Below are 16,283 nucleotides of genomic sequence, written 5' to 3' on the forward strand. Positions count from 1 at the left end.
TTAATGTGTTGATGAACTACATTAACATCAGCAACATATTTTTCATATATTGCTAACTTTTTCTTGTATGTTATGCTGCATTAAGGTACTTTTTAATGTTATGATCTATATATCTTGATGAGCTAGTATATTGCAGCACTTTTCTATTACACTATTTTTTGATAAACTACAATCTACATTAACAACAACATATTTTAATTTGCATTTTAAAATGTAAAGTTGTTTAGTGTCATGATCAGTCTTGATGTAGTATACTGCAGCACTTCTCATGGTATTGTCTCCAATGATGAATTACATTAACAATAATATATTCGTGGATTTTTACCTTTCAGTGTTCTTTAAGGTGTGTTTAAAAATGTCAATATCGATCATGATTCTGGTATGTTATTGTTTAGTGTTTAATTATAGTAGTACTGTATCAAATACAGTAATAAGTAGTAAAGCGTTAGTAATACGTAAATGTAATTTATGTTTTAGCTAAAAAGACTAAACATGTTTCAAATGTTCCAGAGATGTCTAAAAAGTCACACAAGGCCATGTGGGACGATGAGTGGATGTCCCGTCTGCGGCGGTTTGCCAGCACAGGGGTTTGGAAAATAAAAATAAAAATTTTGCTTTTTATTTATAAAGCTTGATAAAGTGATACCACCTTTTACCGTGGATAACAATGTTGGCTATATCTAGTCCCATAGCTCCTCCAACGATTAAATAGGCAGAGACAATTTCTGATAGGCTTTGGTTTTTGCTTATTTATTCAAAAAAGTATTTTGTATGAAGCTTTTAAATCTTACCTCAAACAAAGTTGATGTGTCAGCAGTCCATTACCATTACCTATATCAATAATATTTATGTTAGGATTAATTTAGGATCAATTACATGGATTAATATATTCATGTAATTGACTATCTAATTCTAAGCTGCAAACAAATATATATATATATTTGTTTGCATCTTAGAATTAGACAGTCAATTACAATTTCATCTGCGATTTGCAGTTAGGCTCCATTAATTAGTGTATAATTGTAAATAAATAAAATATATATATAATGTGAATATAATTAATTTGTGGCCACTGTGTGTATTTCTCCAAATATCAAAATATACGTATCCACAGATTACGAAGCACAGGTTTTATTTATGACCTCATTACAGATATAAAAACACAAGCAAACAAAAACATTTAGAAATGATTTGGATTTTAAAAATTGCCAAAGAGACCAGTTAGTATTGATTTTATTTTTATTGGGTGTTATATTTATTTTTATACAGCTTCTCCTTGCTGTTTCTGCTCTCAGACTCTTGCTGGTGTACAGGGACGGATTGTCCTGATTAAATGTATAAATGTCTGTGAATGTTAGATTTTGGCATGCCTGTGCCGAATTAGATCGGTAAAATGTACCACGAATGAAAGATGAATACAACCTGTTTTCCTCATTCTTGATTGTTCTTTTACCAGACCACAAGTGCTCCACCTGCATCCAGTCCTACCGCTGTCCCAACCTCTACCTCAGCCCCGACCTTTACACGGCCTGCACTTAACTTATCAATGGTAAAGCATTATTTTAATATTTGAGTAGATTACCTCCTCCACAAGCAATGATCTCCGGAATTTCCCAATGCCTTTTATTGGTAGGCTGGAAGATTATTTGTGTATTCTTCAATAGGGAATTCATATCATCAAATTTCCAATGCATGTATGATATTACATGAATGTCAATCTGTTCAATAATCTCCTTCTTTTAGTTTACAAAGCCACGATTTGGGGGATCCATTAGTTCAGCAGCCAAACCCAGCCTGAATGTACAAAGGCGGATTCAGGTAATTTAAAAAGACCTTAATATGTTTCATCATCATCATCTTTATTATGTTTGTTGATAATGTACAATATGTATCTTTATAGCCTGGTAGTCACAGTCCGCCTCCTTCAGCCAGACCCAGTCTTTCACCTTCATCCAGTCCTTCTCATTCAAGCATTCAACCGGCAGCCAGTGCTTCTCCTTCTGCAGCCAGACCTCCTTCAACCAGTCCGTCTCCTGCACCCAGACCTGCTTCTGCAGCCAGACCTCCTTCTGCAGCCAGACCCCCTTCAGCCAGTCTGTCTCCTGCAGCCAGACCTCCTTCTGCAGCCAGACCTCCTTCTGCAGCCAGACCTCCTTCTGCAGCCAGACCTCCTTCTGCAGCCAGACCTCCTTCAGCCAGTCTGTCTCCTGTAGCCAGACCTCCTTCTGCAGCCAGACCTCCTTCTGCAGCCAGACCTCCTTCAGCCAGTCTGTCTCCTGCAGCCAGACCTCCTTCAGCCAGTCTGTCTCCTGCAGCCAGACCTCCTTCAGCCAGTCTGTCTCCTGCAGCCAGACCTCCTTCAGCCAGTCTGTCTCCTGCAGCCAGACCTCCTTCAGCCAGTCTGTCTCCTGCAGCCAGACCTCCTTCAGCCAGTCTGTCTCCTGCAGCCAGACCTCCTTCAGCCAATCCGTCTCCTGAAGTCAGACCTCCTTCTGCAGCTAGTCCGACTCTTACATCCTTGGTGAGTGCCCATCTATTTTTTGTGGCATCTCTTACTTCCTGTGTGTGAAGTACATGTACATGTGGCTTATTCAAAAAATTGGGGGGTACATTACAAAAATTACTGTTGGTTTATGTTTCCCTGGTGAATTTGTCAACCATTACAAACAAATTGAATGTTAAACTTCAAGTAAAACATGTATATGAGTGTTATTTTTTTCCATTTAGCCATGTATACAGTGTTTTTTTTTTTTAAATCATTTGAGAACCAGTTCTCAAATCTGCCTTAAATATAATTTTGTTTGAAGAAAATATAGGCTAATTATCATAAATGAACATGAAATGTCCCCTAATGCCCCTTTGTAGAATTACTTGTATGCAAACTTGAGAGAAACAATGTTTTAATATTACATCTCTAATCTTTCATTGCTTTTGAATCAGGAGGAGCATGTTGCCCCTTCTATGCCCGGACCTGCTCCTGCATCCGAGCCAGATCAATTTTGGCTGCCCACTAAAATGAGGCAGACAATCCCCTCACAGGATCAGAGGTGGATTGCTTCTGCGATCTTTCACTCTGGCAGACTTAGGACAGACTTGAAGCTCTGGTATGAGCCACCCGTCCCTTCCCTCATCTACCACCAGGCTCCATCTCCAGATCGCTTTTTTAATCACAGGCTTCTGGTGTGGATGCCCTACCACTTGTGGAAGTTCAGACTGTTCTGTCCTGCATGTGGGAAGCAGCTGACTGGATATGGCCTCCACAAGAGAGCAGGGAAGGTCCTGGACATCGACAGGTACTACCTTATGGTAACAGAGACTCTCAGGTGTACTGTGTGTTGCCTGAGTTACCTGTCTACCAGTCAGACTGTCCTGGACCAGCTCGATGTGCCCCATAGAAGACTTTTCCGTCTGATTTTGACACAGAAGTGAGTTAAAATCTACACGCCTTGTACAGAATTTTGTAATGTGTTTATAATAAAGACATTCATATTTCAAAATTAATAATTTATTTTCTGAAGCAGAAATGTGTAATATGAAGTAAATGCAAAATAAAAGTGTTTTTTATTTACCATAAAATAAATTACATAAGCAAATCTTCTCTTTTACACAAAGGTATGCTTGTGACATTCGTGTCATACGCATGCTGAGGGAACGGACGCTGGGCAACAGTCCCACAAGACTTGTCAAACAGCTGAGGGAGAACCACGGGGAGGAGTGGCTTGACCGTTTGGCGCACTATATGGAGGAGTGTGCTGGTTTTATCAACCGCCCCAGCCTCTTACCTGTCATGTGCCAAAAGCCTCCAGAGCCCATTGATGTCCCTACTAGCAAGTGGCTGCTGTCAGTTTATGGGAGGGACATTATCAGTTGCATAGACCACATCAAGGCAAGCATAACCTCCACGTTTGGGACCATTTTGAAAATGGACTCAACCAAACAGGTAATTGTTTGACATTATTACTGATGTTTTAACTGTTGTGAAATTTGAAAATGATTTGTGTTATGCTTTATTAATATTTTTAATTTGGTTGATTTTAGATCACAAAGAAGTTGGCAGGCACAGCCAGGGGAACAGCACAGTGGGTGACTTCTGTTGGCAATGAGACAGGACAAATTCTTATCAGTGTCTTGACTGCTCAGGAAGGTCCAGCACTGGACACCATGGTCTCCGGACTGATTAACAGGTACAGCCAGGCGGCCGTGGCTCCACCACTGCTGCTGTACGTGGACTGTGGCTGCTTCATAGAGAAGGGGCAGAGCAAGCTACAGGCCAGATTTGGAGGATGGCCTGACCTCAATATCAGGCTGGACATCTGGCACTTCATGCGTCGGCTGGCAGTGGGGTGCACCACTGATGCTCATCCTCTATACCCAGTCTTCATGTCACGTCTCTCTGCGTGCATTTTTGAATGGGACCCAGATGATGTGGCTTTGTTGCGGCGGGCAAAGAGAGAGCAACTGCAGGAGGAAGGTGTGCCTGTCATCACAGATAACCTTGTGGACCGACGCATCACCAAAAAAGAGCTGGCGCTCTATTGCCGTCGGAGGACTCCCTCGGAGGACTCCACCCCATGCCCCCAAACCCATGACATTTCATTCCAAGAAATTTCCAAGAATCCTTGCCATGAAATTCTACTGCATCTTCTTCCGGTAAACATCACAACATGTTATTTCGTGAAATTCAGTTGAATCCGATTCAATCAACATGTCCATTTTTTCTGAAATGTCATGACTTGAAATTCCAAGTGCCATAGAATCCCATACATTGCACTAAAGTGTAACTTTAAAGGTCATGTACTGCAGGTCAGTGTTACTTTAATGTTTGGTTTATTCTAGCATGAACTGAATTGCAGTGCTTTGTCAACATTACTGCATTTCTTGATAAACTTGCCAGAGGGTTAAAGACTCTAGCTTGGGCCCGCAGCCAAAGGTTAGGTTTGTCAGAAGTGGGATTGGAACCCACGCCTCCAGGGGAGACTGCGACCTGAACGCGGCGCCTTAGACCGCTCGGCCATCCTGACATGATGGTCAGTGGTGAGCAGCATTTTTAAATCTACACGGAATGGCAGGTGATCTAGAATCTAGGGCTTCACCGCTCACCTGAGTCAGAGCACATACCTCGTTGGCGCAGTTAGGCAGTGCGTCAGTCTCATATTCTGAAGGTCGTGAGTTCGAGCCTCACACGGGACAGAATGGTGCTTTTTGATACACGGGACCGTGTAAATAAAGGAGCTGCTTTCTGTATTCCCTCTTATGCCTTTGTCCATTTCTTCATATGCACTGTAATTGAAATCCAGTGTTTTTTTAAGACTAATGTTGAACAAATGCAGTAATAGTATTACTCTCATATTCATGTCATATGTGTCAGTGTTGTTACAATGTTTTGTTAAGGCTTATATCATTCTTTAATTCTAATGGCATGTCTTGTTAATGCTAATGTAATTTTTTACATGACATTCCTTGAATCTTGTGTCATGACACTCCACCCCATGCGCCCAAACCCATGACATTTCATTCCAAGAAATTTCCAAGAATCCTTGCCATGAAAGGTACAATATGTATCTTTATAGCCTGGTAGTCACAGTCCGCCTCCTTCAGCCAGACCCAGTCTTTCACCTTCATCCAGTCCTTCTCATTCAAGCATTCAACCGGCAGCCAGTGCTTCTCCTTCTGCAGCCAGACCTCCTTCAACCAGTCCGTCTCCTGCACCCAGACCTGCTTCTGCAGCCAGACCTCCTTCTGCAGCCAGACCCCCTTCAGCCAGTCTGTCTCCTGCAGCCAGACCTCCTTCTGCAGCCAGACCTCCTTCTGCAGCCAGACCTCCTTCTGCAGCCAGACCTCCTTCTGCAGCCAGACCTCCTTCTGCAGCCAGACCTCCTTCAGCCAGTCTGTCTCCTGCAGCCAGACCTCCTTCTGCAGCCAGACCTCCTTCAGCCAGTCTGTCTCCTGCAGCCAGACCTCCTTCAGCCAGTATGTCTCCTGCAGCCAGACCTCCTTCAGCCAGTCTGTCTCCTGCAGCCAGACCTCCTTCAGCCAGTCTGTCTCCTGCAGCCAGACCTCCTTCAGCCAGTCTGTCTCCTGCAGCCAGACCTCCTTCAGCCAGTCTGTCTCCTGCAGCCAGACCTCCTTCAGCCAATCCGTCTCCTGAAGTCAGACCTCCTTCTGCAGCTAGTCCGACTCTTACATCCTTGGTGAGTGCCCATCTATTTTTTGTGGCATCTCTTACTTCCTGTGTGTGAAGTACATGTACATGTGGCTTATTCAAAAAATTGGGGGGTACATTACAAAAATTACTGTTGGTTTATGTTTCCCTGGTGAATTTGTCAACCATTACAAACAAATTGAATGTTAAACTTCAAGTAAAACATGTATATGAGTGTTATTTTTTTCCATTTAGCCATGTATACAGTGTTTTTTTTTTTAAATCATTTGAGAACCAGTTCTCAAATCTGCCTTAAATATAATTTTGTTTGAAGAAAATATAGGCTAATTATCATAAATGGACATGAAATGTCCCCTAATGCCCCTTTGTAGAATTACTTGTATGCAAACTTGAGAGAAACAATGTTTTAATATTACATCTCTAATCTTTCATTGCTTTTGAATCAGGAGGAGCATGTTGCCCCTTCTATGCCCGGACCTGCTCCTGCATCCGAGCCAGATCAATTTTGGCTGCCCACTAAAATGAGGCAGACAATCCCCTCACAGGATCAGAGGTGGATTGCTTCTGCGATCTTTCACTCTGGCAGACTTAGGACAGACTTGAAGCTCTGGTATGAGCCACCCGTCCCTTCCCTCATCTACCACCAGGCTCCATCTCCAGATCGCTTTTTTAATCACAGGCTTCTGGTGTGGATGCCCTACCACTTGTGGAAGTTCAGACTGTTCTGTCCTGCATGTGGGAAGCAGCTGACTGGATATGGCCTCCACAAGAGAGCAGGGAAGGTCCTGGACATCGACAGGTACTACCTTATGGTAACAGAGACTCTCAGGTGTACTGTGTGTTGCCTGAGTTACCTGTCTACCAGTCAGACTGTCCTGGACCAGCTCGATGTGCCCCATAGAAGACTTTTCCGTCTGATTTTGACACAGAAGTGAGTTAAAATCTACACGCCTTGTACAGAATTTTGTAATGTGTTTATAATAAAGACATTCATATTTCAAAATTAATAATTTATTTTCTGAAGCAGAAATGTGTAATATGAAGTAAATGCAAAATAAAAGTGTTTTTTATTTACCATAAAATAAATTACATAAGCAAATCTTCTCTTTTACACAAAGGTATGCTTGTGACATTCGTGTCATACGCATGCTGAGGGAACGGACGCTGGGCAACAGTCCCACAAGACTTGTCAAACAGCTGAGGGAGAACCACGGGGAGGAGTGGCTTGACCGTTTGGCGCACTATATGGAGGAGTGTGCTGGTTTTATCAACCGCCCCAGCCTCTTACCTGTCATGTGCCAAAAGCCTCCAGAGCCCATTGATGTCCCTACTAGCAAGTGGCTGCTGTCAGTTTATGGGAGGGACATTATCAGTCGCATAGACCACATCAAGGCAAGCATAACCTCCACGTTTGGGACCATTTTGAAAATGGACTCAACAAAACAGGTAATTGTTTGACATTATTACTGATGTTTTAACTGTTGTGAAATTTGAAAATGATTTGTGTTATGCTTTATTAATATTTTTAATTTGGTTGATTTTAGATCACAAAGAAGTTGGCAGGCACAGCCAGGGGAACAGCACAGTGGGTGACTTCTGTTGGCAATGAGACAGGACAAATTCTTATCAGTGTCTTGACTGCTCAGGAAGGTCCAGCACTGGACACCATGGTCTCCGGACTGATTAACAGGTACAGCCAGGCGGCCGTGGCTCCACCACTGCTGCTGTACGTGGACTGTGGCTGCTTCATAGAGAAGGGGCAGAGCAAGCTACAGGCCAGATTTGGAGGATGGCCTGACCTCAATATCAGGCTGGACATCTGGCACTTCATGCGTCGGCTGGCAGTGGGGTGCACCACTGATGCTCATCCTCTATACCCAGTCTTCATGTCACGTCTCTCTGCGTGCATTTTTGAATGGGACCCAGATGATGTGGCTTTGTTGCGGCGGGCAAAGAGAGAGCAACTGCAGGAGGAAGGTGAAAAAAAGCTGGCGCTCTATTGCCGTCGGAGGACTCCCTCGGAGGACTCCACCCCATGCCCCCAAACCCATGACATTTCATTCCAAGAAATTTCCAAGAATCCTTGCCATGAAATTCTACTGCATCTTCTTCCGGTAAACATCACAACATGTTATTTCGTGAAATTCAGTTGAATCCGATTCAATCAACATGTCCATTTTTTCTGAAATGTCATGACTTGAAATTCCAAGTGCCATAGAATCCCATACATTGCACTAAAGTGTAACTTTAAAGGTCATGTACTGCAGGTCAGTGTTACTTTAATGTTTGGTTTATTCTAGCATGAACTGAATTGCAGTGCTTTGTCAACATTACTGCATTTCTTGATAAACTTGCCAGAGGGTTAAAGACTCTAGCTTGGGCCCGCAGCCAAAGGTTAGGTTTGTCAGAAGTGGGATTGGAACCCACGCTTCCAGGGGAGACTGCGACCTGAACGCAGCGCCTTAGACCGCTCGGCCATCCTGACATGATGGTCATTGGTGAGCAGCATTTTTAAACCTACACGGAATGGCAGGTGATCTAGAATCTAGGGCTTCACCGCTCACCTGAGTCAGAGCACATACCTCGTTGGCGCAGTTAGGCAGTGCGTCAGTCTCATATTCTGAAGGTCGTGAGTTCGAGCCTCACACGGGACAGAATGGTGCTTTTTGATACACGGGACCGTGTAAATAAAGGAGCTGCTTTCTGTATTCCCTCTTATGCCTTTGTCCATTTCTTCATATGCACTGTAATTGAAATCCAGTGTTTTTTTAAGACTAATGTTGAACAAATGCAGTAATAGTATTACTCTCATATTCATGTCATATGTGTCAGTGTTGTTACAATGTTTTGTTAAGGCTTATATCATTCTTTAATTCTAATGGCATGTCTTGTTAATGCTAATGTAATTTTTTACATGACATTCCTTGAATCTTGTGTCATGACACTCCACCCCATGCCCCCAAACCCATGACATTTCATTCCAAGAAATTTCCAAGAATCCTTGCCATGAAATTCTACTGCATCTTCTTCCGGTAAACATCACATGTTATTTCGTGTAATTCAGTTGAATCCGATTCAATCAAAATGTCAATTTTTTCTGAAATGTCATGACTTGAAATTCCAAGTGCCATAGAATCCCATACATTGCACTAAAGTGTTACTATAAAGGTCATGTACTGCAGGTCAGTGTTACTTTAATGTTTGGTTAATTCTAGCATGAACTGAATTGCAGTGCTTTGTCAACATTACTGCATTTCTTGATAAACTTGCCAGAGGGTTAAAGACTCTAGCTTGGGCCCGCAGCCAAAGGTTAGGTTTGTCAGAAGTGGGATTGGACCCCACGCCTCCAGGGGAGACTGCGACCTGAACGCAGCGCCTTAGACCGCTCGGCCATCCTGACATGACAGTCAGTGGTGAGCAGCATTTTTAAACCTACACGGAATGGCAGGTGATCTAGAATCTAGGTCTTCACCGCTCACCTGAGTCAGAGCACATACCTCGTTGGCGCAGTTAGGCAGTGCGTCAGTCTCATATTCTGAAGGTCGTGAGTTCGAGCCTCACACGGGACAGAATGGTGCTTTTTGATACACGGGACCGTGTAAATAAAGGAGCTGCTTTCTGTATTCCCTCTTATGCCTTTGTCCATTTCTTCATATGCACTGTAATTGAAATCCAGTGTTTTTTTAAGACTAATGTTGAACAAATGCAGTAATAGTATTACTCTCATATTCATGTCATATGTGTCAGTGTTGTTACAATGTTTTGTTAAGGCTTATATCATTCTTTAATTCTAATGGCATGTCTTGTTAATGCTAATGTAATTTTTTACATGACATTCCTTGAATCTTGTGTCATGACACTCCACCCCATGCCCCCAAACCCATGACATTTCATTCCAAGAAATTTCCAAGAATCCTTGCCATGAAATTCTACTGCATCTTCTTCCGGTAAACATCACATGTTATTTCGTGTAATTCAGTTGAATCCGATTCAATCAAAATGTCAATTTTTTCTGAAATGTCATGACTTGAAATTCCAAGTGCCATAGAATCCCATACATTGCACTAAAGTGTTACTATAAAGGTCATGTACTGCAGGTCAGTGTTACTTTAATGTTTGGTTAATTCTAGCATGAACTGAATTGCAGTGCTTTGTCAACATTACTGCATTTCTGGATAAACTTGCCAGAGGGTTAAAGACTCTAGCTTGAGCCCGCAGCCAAAGGTTAGGTTTGTCAGAAGTGGGATTCAAACCCACGCCTCCAGGGGAGACTGCGACCTGAACGCAGCGACTTAGACCGCTCGGCCATACTGACATGACGGCCAGTGGTGAGCAGCATTTTTCCACCTACACGGAATGGCAGATGATCTAGAATCTAGGGGTCAACGCTCACCTGAGTCACAGCACATGCCACGTTGGCGCAGTTAGGCAGCGCGTCAGTCTCATAATCTGAAGGTCGTGAGTTCGAGCCTCACACGGGGCAGAATGGTGCTTTTTGATTCACGGGACCGTGTAAATAAAGGAGCTGCTTTCTGTATTCCCTCTTATGCCTTTGTCCATTTCTTCATATGCACTGTAATTGAAATCCAGTGTTTTTTTAAGACTAATGTTGAACAAATGCAGTAATAGTATTACTCTCATATTCATGTCATATGTGTCAGTGTTGTTACAATGTTTTGTTAAGGCTTATATCATTCTTTCATTCTAATGGCAAGTCTTGTTAATGCTAATGTAATGTTTTACATGACATTCCTTGAATCTTGTGTCATGACACTCCACCCCATGCCCCCAAACCCATGACATTTCATTTCAAGAAATTTCCAAGAATCCTTGCCATGAAATTCTACTGCATCTTCTTCCGGTAAACATCACAACATGTTATTTCGTGAAATTCAGTTGAATCCGATTCAATCAACATGTCCATTTTTTCTGAAATGTCATGACTTGAAATTCCAAGTGCCATAGAATCCCATACATTGCACTAAAGTGTTACTTTAAAGGTCATGTACTGCAGGTCAGTGTTAATTTAATGTTTGGTTTATTCTAGCATGAACTGAATTGCAGTGCTTTGTCAACATTACTGCATTTCTTGATAAACTTGCCAGAGGGTTAAAGACTCTAGCTTGGGCCCGCAGCCAAAGGTTAGGTTTGTCAGAAGTGGGATTGGAACCCACGCCTCCAGGGGAGACTGCGACCTGAACGCAGCGCCTTAGACCGCTCGGCCATCCTGACATGACAGCCAGTGGTGAGCAGCATTTTTGCACCTACACGGAATGGCAGGTGATCTACAATATAGGACTTCACCGCTCAACCGAGCCAGAGAACATGCCTCGTTGGCGCAGTTAGGCAGTGCGTCAGTCTCATAATCTGAAGGTCGTGAATTCGAGCCTCACACGGGGCAGAATGGTGCTTTTTGATACACGGGACCGTGTAAATAAAGGAGCTGCTTTCTGTATTCCCTTTTATGCCTTTGTCCATTTCTTCATATGCACTGTAATTGAAATCCAGTGTTTTTTTAAGACTAATGTTGAACAAATGCAGTAATAGTATTACTCTCATATTCATGTCATATGTGTCAGTGTTGTAACAATGTTTTGTTAAGGCTTATATCATTCTTTCATTCTAATGGCATGTCTTGTTAATGCTAATGTAATGTTTTACATGACATTCCTTGAATCTTGTGTCATGACACTCCACCCCATGCCCCCAAACCCATGACATTTCATTCCAAGAAATTTCCAAGAATCCTTGCCATGAAATTCTACTGCATCTTCTTCCGGTAAACATCACAACATGTTATTTCGTGAAATTCAGTTGAATCCGATTCAATCAACGTGTCCATTTTTTCTGAAATGTCATGACTTGAAATTCCAAGTGCCATAGAATCCCATACATTGCACTAAAGTGTTACTTTAAAGGCCATGTACTGCAGGTCAGTGTTACTTTAATGTTTGGTTAATTCTAGCATGAACTGAATTGCAGTGCTTTGTCAACATTACTGCATTTCTGGATAAACTTGCCAGAGGGTTAAAGACTCTAGCTTGAGCCCGCAGCCAAAGGTTAGGTTTGTCAGAAGTGGGATTCGAACCCACGACTCCAGGGGAGACTGCGACCTGAACGCAGCGCCTTAGACCGCTCGGCCATACTGACAGACGGCCAGTGGTGAGCAGCATTTTTCCACCTACACGGAATGGCAGATGATCTAGAATCTAGGGGTCAACGCTCACCTGAGTCACAGAACATGCCACGTTGGCGCAGTTAGGAAGCGCGTCAGTCTCATAATCTGAAGGTCGTGAGTTCGAGCCTCACACGGGGCAGAATGGTGCTTTTTGATACACGGGACCGTGTAAATAAAGGAGCTGCTTTCTGTATTCCCTCTTATGCCTTTGTCCATTTCTTCATATGCACTGTAATTGAAATCCAGTGTTTTTTTAAGACTAATGTTGAACAAATGCAGTAATAGTATTACTCTCATATTCACGTCATATGTGTCAGTGTTGTTACAATGTTTTGTTAAGGCTTATATCATTCTTTCATTCTAATGGCATGTCTTGTTAATGCTAATGTAATGTTTTACATGACATTCCTTGAATCTTGTGTCATGACACTCCACCCCATGCCCCCAAACCCATGACATTTCATTCCAAGAAATTTCCAAGAATCCTTGCCATGAAATTCTACTGCATCTTCTTCCGGTAAACATCACAACATGTTATTTCGTGAAATTCAGTTGAATCCGATTCAATCAACATGTCCATTTTTTCTGAAATGTCATGACTTGAAATTCCAAGTGCCATAGAATCCCATACATTGCACTAAAGTGTTACTTTAAAGGTCATGTACTGCAGGTCAGTGTTACTTTAATGTTTGGTTTATTCTAGCATGAACTGAATTGCAGTGCTTTGTCAACATTACTGCATTTCTTGATAAACTTGCCAGAGGGTTAAAGACTCTATCTTGGGCCAGCAGCCAAATGTTGGTTTGTCAGAAGTGGGATTCGAACCCACGCCTCCAGGAGAGACTGCGACCTGAATGCAGCGCCTTAGACCGCTCAACCATCATGAAATGACGGCCAGTGGTGAGCAGCATTTTTGGACCTACACGGAATGGCAGGTGATATAGAATCTAGGGCTTCACCGCTCACCTGAGTCAGAGCACATACCTCGTTGGCGCAGTTAGGCAGTGCGTCAGTCTCATAATCTGAAGGTCGTGAATTCGAGCCTCACACGGGGCAGAATGGTGCTTTTTGATACACGGGACCGTGTAAATAAAGGAGCTGCTTTCTGTATTCCCTTTTATGCCTTTGTCCATTTCTTCATATGCACTGTAATTGAAATCCAGTGTTTTTTTAAGACTAATGTTGAACAAATGCAGTAATAGTATTACTCTCATATTCATGTCATATGTGTCAGTGTTGTAACAATGTTTTGTTAAGGCTTATATCATTCTTTCATTCTAATGGCATGTCTTGTTAATGCTAATGTAATGTTTTACATGACATTCCTTGAATCTTGTGTCATGACACTCCACCCCATGCCCCCAAACCCATGACATTTCATTCCAAGAAATTTCCAAGAATCCTTGCCATGAAATTCTACTGCATCTTCTTCCGGTAAACATCACAACATGTTATTTCGTGAAATTCAGTTGAATCCGATTCAATCAACATGTCCATTTTTTCTGAAATGTCATGACTTGAAATTCCAAGTGCCATAGAATCCCATACATTGCACTAAAGTGTTACTTTAAAGGTCATGTACTGCAGGTCAGTGTTAATTTAATGTTTGGTTTATTCTAGCATGAACTGAATTGCAGTGCTTTGTCAACATTACTGCATTTCTTGATAAACTTGCCAGAGGGTTAAAGACTCTAGCTTGGGCCCGCAGCCAAAGGTTAGGTTTGTCAGAAGTGGGATTGGAACCCACGCCTCCAGGGGAGACTGCGACCTGAACGCCAGCTGCCGAAGGATAGTCCGTCAAAATGGGGATAATGTTGAACAATGTTGAACGCCACAGCCAATCACGTCGACGCGCTATAACATTTGCAGCCAATTAGAGAGCGCCATTCTCGACATTATAACATTTGCAGCCAATCAGAGAGCGCCATTCTTGACTTTTTCCTTATCATTTTCGACATTTGACCAATCAGAGTACAAGGAAATGTCGATGGCACGTTTACGCTTAGCACCGCTAGGAGGAGGAGTCAGGAAGCTAGCCGAGTGTCAATCAAGTTGCCGAACTGAGCCGAAGGTGTACGAAGTAATGACATATCCTGAGGGGCGTGTCAGAGGTCAAAAAGTTCAGACGTCGAGCATCACTGTCACGGAGGTCAGGCATCATCATTTTAACGGAGGACTGCGAAACTTATTTTTCGGTAACTTTAACTGTATTTTCGGACAATGTAATTTTATATTTGTATATAATTGTATATATTATAATTGTAAATATCGTGTGTGCTTTTTTTAAAGAAATAATTTGTATTATAGTAGTTTTGTTCAAAACGATATAACCTAACCGTTAGCCCCCCAACAAAAAAATGTCTGGCAAAAAATCCCATAAAGCCATGTCAGATACTGACTGGATTGCAAGGCTAAAAAAGTTTGCCAGCACAGGAGTTTGGCCATCAAATGAGGGTAACAGGCCAGCTCCTCGACAGAAAAAGTGGCATGACGTGTACCAAAGGGTGAGTGTGCTTTTGTCACCTTTGCATGATGTAATAATTGTAATCCTAATCATTTAATTCAATGTCATCATTATTTATAGATATGTATGTAGATAATGTTGCAGGTATTTGAGATTTATGTTTATTTATGTAAAAAAAAAAACCTTTTTTTTTGCACTGGGAGATTCAGAGATTTGAGGCAGTGGGGGTGGGGATGTTGAGTGAATGGATGTTTTTTTGAAGGTGTGAAATGTTCCTCTCTTGTTCTTTTAAAGGAGGATACAAACTTTACTCACTCTTTATCTCTAATTTTACAGTTTGTATCTCCCCTTCAAAGAACATGAATAAAAATAAATGACAGACTACAATAAATTAATGTGGCATTCATACTGATAAGTTAGAAATGCATGTATTCTATATTATATGTGTGATAATGTTTACAGATTGAAAGATGTCCGATGCAGTCTCGCGGCCAGACAACCTTGCTCGGAGCGGTCCCAAAGTGCATATGTGGTTTTCACACTCGAAAGGTAACAATGTAAAGATGTAACTTGTATTTTTTTTTATATATGTATAATTTACTGAACAAATTCTTCTCGTTCAACAATTATTGTAGCCTATGTATTTTTGTGGTTGTCTTAAGCAGGCCACAGCCTCTATTGGACAAGCACCAAGGGTTGTTGAACAACAGTCTGCCGCTACTGGACCAGCACAGGAGGTCATGGCGCAGAGTCAGCGTCAGCTCCCACCCCAGCCTACTTCTAAAATTATACCAAGTTTGTCAAAGGTAATAACATTTTTTTTATATATATATATAATTGCAGTTTTAATATACGTTTAGTATAAAGGTTTAAGTTCAGTGGAAATGGCTGGTATGTTTTTACACCTACCTGCCAGCTGTGACACCTTGTACAGGGGCGGCTGTAGTCTGCTTATTGGTCAGTTTCACTGTCTCAGGTTGGTTTAGATCAAGTAAAATGGTGAAAGAACAATGTAACCTATGTGATCTCTCTTTCTTCTCTGGGCTCTGCTCTTGCATTCTCCTCTTCCTCTCTAATTGGGCTTTGCCATTATGGGTTAAAGGACACTCGCGTCCTTCATGGCATCTCTCTTGATTTTTCCAACTGGCTACTGAAGCTACGTCTTTCATTCTGTATTTCTCAGGTAACATTCCACTTATGCACAATTAATTATACACGTATTATTAATTAAGTCATCATGAATCTGCTTTGTTGCCATTTCAAGGGTAACCTTCATTACTGTTAATAAACGCTTTCTCTTACAAACTATGTGCAAACTATTTTTGATTTTAAGTCATTTTTAAAAGGTACTTGTTAAATTACTATATACTCACATTCTAGCAATACCTTCCCACACATTTTTCTATTCTAACTGTGCTTATTTCAATCTGTATAAGTAGTAGAGTGTGGTAATACACAGACAAAAAATAAGTTAAAGA

General features: G+C 41.9%; 4 non-coding genes across 4 annotated transcripts; 2 read left to right on the top strand and 2 right to left on the bottom strand.

The window, feature by feature from the left end:
• Nucleotides 1–10,572: 10,572 nt before the first annotated feature.
• Nucleotides 10,573–10,646, top strand: trnam-cau (transfer RNA methionine (anticodon CAU)). Its single transcript has one exon. It is a non-coding gene; the product is annotated as a tRNA-Met (tRNA).
• Nucleotides 10,647–11,312: 666 nt separating this feature from the next.
• On the bottom strand, nt 11,313–11,395 carry trnal-cag (transfer RNA leucine (anticodon CAG)). Its single transcript has one exon. It is a non-coding gene; the product is annotated as a tRNA-Leu (tRNA).
• An 835-nt stretch (nt 11,396–12,230) lies between these two features.
• On the bottom strand, nt 12,231–12,313 carry trnal-cag (transfer RNA leucine (anticodon CAG)). The gene has a single exon. It is a non-coding gene; the product is annotated as a tRNA-Leu (tRNA).
• Nucleotides 12,314–12,406: 93 nt separating this feature from the next.
• On the top strand, nt 12,407–12,480 carry trnam-cau (transfer RNA methionine (anticodon CAU)). The gene has a single exon. It is a non-coding gene; the product is annotated as a tRNA-Met (tRNA).
• The last annotated feature ends 3,803 nt before the right edge of the window (nt 12,481–16,283 follow it).

This window comes from Siphateles boraxobius, unplaced genomic scaffold (genome assembly GCF_051911475.1).
Source record: "Siphateles boraxobius isolate OS27281-9 unplaced genomic scaffold, OSU_SipBor_1 6, whole genome shotgun sequence".
NCBI lineage: Eukaryota > Metazoa > Chordata > Actinopteri > Cypriniformes > Leuciscidae > Siphateles > Siphateles boraxobius.